Source organism: Microtus ochrogaster, chromosome 16 (assembly GCF_000317375.1).
Source record: "Microtus ochrogaster isolate Prairie Vole_2 chromosome 16, MicOch1.0, whole genome shotgun sequence".
NCBI lineage: Eukaryota > Metazoa > Chordata > Mammalia > Rodentia > Cricetidae > Microtus > Microtus ochrogaster.
Genome location: NC_022018.1, coordinates 22,552,861 through 22,558,712, shown reverse-complemented (window position 1 = coordinate 22,558,712; position 5,852 = coordinate 22,552,861). Strand labels below are relative to the sequence as shown.

At 46.8% G+C, this 5,852-nt stretch overlaps 1 protein-coding gene across 4 annotated transcripts in view; it reads left to right on the top strand.

Moving 5' to 3' along the window:
• Positions 1 to 926: 926 nt before the first annotated feature.
• The window catches only part of Optn (optineurin), a 42,069-nt gene continuing 37,143 nt past the window's right edge, over positions 927 to 5,852 (top strand). For 3 of the 4 annotated variants that reach the window (XR_258438.3, XM_026782997.1, XM_005354856.2), the window contains exon 1: positions 927 to 1,094. The gene's annotated coding sequence lies outside the window, so the exon portion shown is untranslated. Of the gene's footprint in view, positions 1,099 to 5,852 lie in introns of all 4 variants that reach the window. The other variant, XM_026782996.1, reaches the window with a different exon arrangement.

The window sequence follows — 5,852 nt, the reverse complement described above, 5'->3', positions numbered from 1 at the left end:
AAAACCTGATCTCAGGCTCTCTTCTGAGCCACGGGGGAGATCCTGCCCCAGTTTCTAACTACTTACCTTTCGCTAGGGTTCTGGTTGTCAAGGCAACACTCTGTCAGGAGCTCACCCTTCTGAGCAAATGCCATCTGTATCTTGCGATGTCACCTTACTGGTGCCTTCTCAGGACTAGGAATGCAAACCAGGGCAGCTCTTTGTTTTGTTTTGTTTTGTTTTGTTTTGTTTTGTTTTTTTAGCTTTTTATTCTCCAGTCTCTGCAGAGGCATCCTCCAGTATGGTATAGCACCATCGCAGTAAGACTGCTTCCTGAATGTCATCCAAAACAACCCATCAGTCTCACCTCTCTGATCATCTGATGCAGCCAGTGTTAACTGATCTGGGCGAACAAGAGCTCAAGAGCATTTTACAAACTTTCTATTTTTTCTTTCCTTTCTTCCTTCTTTTCTTTTTACTTTCTTCTTTTCCCTTCCTTCCTTATTTATTTATTTTCTGTTTTGGTTTTTAATTAAGGCCTCCAAAAGAAGATAGGGGATCAGTGGGAGGGTGTGCTGCCTACTTGTAAGGTTTAAATAAACACTCAGGTGGAAGGGGGCAGAGAAGCTGAGAGATGGAAAGATGAAGGCCTTGCAATGAGGACACCTGAGACCCTTCTAAAGGGCTCAGAGATCCCATGTGATTCGATCTTTCTCTATAGACACAAGGAAGTCTGATTCAGTCCATTTGGTCAGATTAATAGTTTATTGTAGTTAACGCCAGGTGTCTGACACTTCGGCTTCCTCCCACTTCACTCGCGCCAGATCGCGGAGGTAGATCGCGGGGCTCAGAAAGAGAAGCCGTGGCGGGGCGTTGGGCGTGGTTTTCCAGGGGCGTGTCGGAGTGGGCGTGGTCTGGGAAATTCCCCGGCTCGGGCGGGAGCAGGCGCTGCGGTCAGCTGAGCGGCGCCCGGCGGGTCGCGAGGGCGCGCGTCACCGTCCGGCTGCCCGGTCGCCGCCCCCCCGGCCGGTCCTTGGCAGGCGTCGGCATCCAGAGCTCTGGTACTGGGACAAGATGCCAATGAAGCAGTGACCTGAGAGGAGCGGATCCCGGAGGTCGGTGAGCCGGGCCGGGGGGTGGCAGGCGCTGGCCGAGCGCAGCTACTCTCCCCGGCGGACTCCAATCCATCCTGGCAGCGACTCTCGCTGTAGCTGTCTCTGGGAGCTTGCCGCGGGGAGGGTGACGAAGCTGGGGCGGTCCTCTTGTAGGATGGCTTCCCTGGGAAGGCTTCCAAGGCCCAGGCCGATCCTGACCTGGTGTGAAAGGGCAGCGGGGATGTGAGTAGGGGGTTGGGGGTGGCGGCCGCTACAAAGGCCCCTCCCCCCTTTCCCCAGGGTGGTAAAACACAGACTTGAATGGCCGCAGGTGACTTGCAGTTCAGGTCACTAAGGTGGTTTGAAGGTGACGTCCCGTGTTGATAGTGATTAAGCAAGGAGTCGTTCTTTCTAAGAAGGAAGTGGTTAAAGGTACTGTCGCAAGGAGTAAAGGCACTCTGAATGATGTGGCCCAGGAACAGTAAAGAATCGAGACCCCTTGCCAAAGTGGCAGGCTTACAGAAGAGTACGCAAACTGTTGTGTCTGTCTGGGAAGGGTGCGCTATATCCGTGCATGTATATACTCATGTATAAACTCAAAGTATGTTTGTATGTGTGGGGGGAGGAAAGGGGGGCAGAGAATATATGAGAATGAATTTAATGGAGCTGAGAACTTTAGAGGAATGTTTTGGACCACGGTCAATGTTTAAATTGGAGGCAATAAACAAGCCTCAGAGGAAAATGAAACTCAGTCCCTGACCTGGCCTCCACTAGCAGGACTCCTGTAAGGAGGAATGTACGCCTGAGGTGTTTAACACTGAAACGGAAAACCGTAGGGAGAGCCTCAAGACGAGAACGCAAGGCAGCGTGGGGCCACTTGGCGCTTTCACAACTATCTCCGAAGCTGCCCTTTTACCCAAAGCAGCCTTACTCTTTTGGTCTCCGGAGAGGAGGAGTCCCGTTGCTGTCGGGTTGATAATAGGGTAGAGCTGGACAGAGCAGAGGCCACTGCCGGAGATTGCCTTGGATTTGATTGGACAAGTGAAGTTTCATTGTGAACTGTGCATGTTTGATCTGTTTTCAGTGAGCCGGTCTGAGCAGTACTTTATATTTTGTGTGCAACACCATGAAAGTAACTAGTTTTTACAATTGTCCTGTAAATTACATGGGGAGGGGGGGCAGGGAGGGAGGGAGAAAGAAGAGAAGGAAGGGAGGAGGGAGAAAGGGACAGAATCTATATTTTGTGAGACTTAATGAAATAAACTTGAAAGGAATTAGTTATATCTTCCCCCTGAACCCCCTCATTTAAGTAGCACATAGTTGTTCTGGCCATGAAATACATGAAATATACCTACTAGTCCCCAAATCAGTTTTCCTGACTTTTTATTATAGAGACTTAGCGTGTTAATGATTTTTTTTTTGGATTTCCCGGAAAATCAAAATCCAAAGGCAAAAGAAATTAAATTTTTAAATTTTATTATATTTATTAATTAGCTGTGTGTGCATGTTTGTGTGCATGTATGTTCACAGATGTGTGTATGCATGTGCTTGCCATGGTGTTCAAGTGGACACCAGGGGACAGTCTATGAGAGATCCATGGATCCAATTTCAGTTGTCAGGCTTGGCAGGACGTGCCTTTACCCACTGAACCATCTTTCTGAACCTAAAAATCTTTTGTTTCGGTTTGGTTTTGAGACAGGGTCTCCTATGTCTACCTGGCTGGCCTGAACCTCGCTTTGTAGACCAAGCTGGCCTTGAACTCAGAGGGATCCGCTTTGTTTTTCCCTCTCAAGTGCTGAGATCAAAGGCATGCACCACCACCCTCCCCAAATCCTTTGTTTAAGTTAAATGTATTAAGGCTTTCCTTGGTTCTGCTTTGGCTTGTGTATGATAACAAGTTCTAGAATGTACGTTATATAATAATATCCTCATCCTTTGTGGTGGTAGAGAAAACCAGTTCTGACTCTAAAAATGAGTTTGAAAAGTTGACTTCAAGAATCTGGATACGAGCGCCCTAGAGCTGCAGGAAACTCATAACAGTCCTAACATGTGCTAACATGTACATAACGGTCCTAACATGTGCTAACATGTATATAACAGTCCTAGCATGTGCTAACATGTACATAACGGTCCTAACATGTGCTAACATGTACATAACAGTCCTAACATGTGTGGTTTGTACTCACACAGCAGGAAGCACTCACCGGTGCTGGACTTGAATAGCCCTCACTAGGCTTGTTTTCATCTTGTTTCAACAAACACACAGAGGCTGCTGTGTGCCAGTCTCTAGTAAGAAAAAGATGGAGAGAAAGTAAATAGTGTAAAAATGGCAGTAATTGGTGGGGGGACTAAGGAGCCGGGAATACAAATGGCCCTTAGACGCTCAGAAGAGCTGCTTCTCCACAAAATGTCAAATGTTGGACATTGGAACTGCCCCATGGATGTGTGCCAGAGCAAATGGGAACCAGACATTTCCCAGGCAGAGGACACCGCAGAGGCAAGGACATAGAGGCCAAGAATGCATGGAGCCGTGAGCCCTTTAATGTGGTCTTTGTGGCTTGGTGACAGGAGGTGGCATTGATGCATATGGATAATTAAGCCTGGAAATAAATAAAAATAACTCTCATGAACTTCAATTGCAGCAGGATTGAAATGGAAAGAGAAGAATGCTATTAGAATTCATTCATCTAAACCCTAATAATTTTTTTCTTGTGTGCACCACAGTACTGGGGACACAGCAACAGACAAAACTAGGTGGAAGTTGAACATGGCTATTCACAGGCAAAAGTCCAAGCCTAAGCCTTTAGGGTTGGAGACATGAGGGGTTTGGAAGCATTTTGGAGGTACAAGTGACAACCCCTTTAGTTCTGAGAGGAGGGGGGGTGGGAAAGAAGGAAGCCTACTGCCATGTCCCTGCCTTCGTCAGTGAGTTTAAGTCTGTTTCTGTTTTCTGTGTATCCCTAAGTCATGGAATAGCCTTACTAGTAGTATTCCTAGCAAGCAACAGCAAGACTTTTTTTTTACTCCAGAAATAAGATGTGTGTGTCCCACCTTCCTTTTCCACAAAGATAATTACCTTTATTTATTCTGTCCGTATGGGCGTGAGTATACACTTGCCACGACATACGTGAGAAGAACTCAGGATAACTTGTAAAAGTCACTTTTTCCTTCTGATGTGTGGATCCTGGGGATCAAACTGGAGTGATCCGGCTTGACAACAAGTGCCTTTACCTGCTGAGCCATCTTGCTAGCCCCCTTCATTCCCTTTTGTGAATGGAAACTATTGACTCTCTTCAGGAAACAGGTCTTCGTTGTTTAAAACTAATTTACCAGGCTGAAGTGGTGGCTCAACAATAAGAACACTTTCTGCTTTTCCAGAGGACCTGAGTCCTGTTCCCAATATCCACTTCAAACACCCCCAGCTCTGGGGAACCCAGTGCCTATGGCACCTGCATTCCCATGCACATACCACATATGAACCAGTTAATACTTCATCCATAGATCTGAAGGCTCATCTCCACCAGGGAAAAGGGCTGGGCTTGTTTTGTGTCCAGTGTCCAGTGAGTAGAAATTGGCATAAGGCAGATAACACTGGGCACATGGCCTTCTGGCTGTCAGAGCCATCTGTAATGGAAGAGACATTGCCTGCTGGGGGCAGCAGGGGTGGTGGGCATGGCTCATGTGTTCTAAGCCAGCTCTGTGTAGCTGTGCACCATGGAAACCACACAGACATTCTTGTATTGAATAAGAAGTCAGAGTAGATTATCTGTAAGACCAACTCAGGAATGAGATTTATGCCTGTGTCTCAGGGCCAGGTCATTACTGTAATTACTTGACCTCAGAATAAAGAATAAGAGTGCGCATGACTAGGGACTCAAGGGGCACATCGAGGAAATAAAGCCGGGGCTTTGCTTCTGATTTTCTACCTTGCTAATTCCCAGTCTTTCTTGTTAGTGAAACTGTGACGAATCCTGTGTTCCTAACTCTATCCTCCCACGGGAAGCTGGGCTTGCTGTATAGCCCAGGCTGGCTACAACTTCTAACAACCCTCTTGCCTCAGCTTCCCTGGTGATGGGAGTATAAGCTTTCACCATCATGCATGTCTAACATTTTTTGTGTTGTCTTGTGCTAAATTTTTTTTCTTTCTTTCTCTTTTGGTCTCATACTATAGACTATGCTGGTCTAGAACTCACTGTGTATGCCAGGTTGTCCTCAGACTCATGGCTTTCCTCCTGCTTCAGCTTCCCAAGAACTGGGTTACAGGTATGCCCCACCTCCCCTTTCTTCCTAAATGTCTTTGCCCAGAAATGGCACTGATCAACCCAGATCAGCTGGCTTTCTATAAGGAATCCCGTTAGAGGGAACCTTCTAGTAAATACTTCTTTCCAGTTTTTGTAATCTCTGAAGATACATAAAAAGATATGCATGTCTCTCTGTATTTGCTCGGTTGAATGTCATTCAAGAGGAAGTTAATTAGACATTCAGGCACTAGTGTGTTGGTTCAGCAAGTAAAGGTTCTTGCTGCTAAGCTTGGTGGTCTGATTTCCACCCTTGGGACCCAGATGGTGGAACAGAAGGACAGAAACCAGCTGTCGTCTGACCTCCACATAGACGGCATGGTGCTTGTGCTCGCCCATGTTCTGGGATGCTCTCTCTCCTCCCTCCCTCCCTCCTTTCTACCCTCCCTCCCTGTGTGTGTGTGTGTCATACATGCATAGATGATAGATAGATAGATAGATAGATAGATAGATAGATAGATAGATAGATAGATAGATAGAT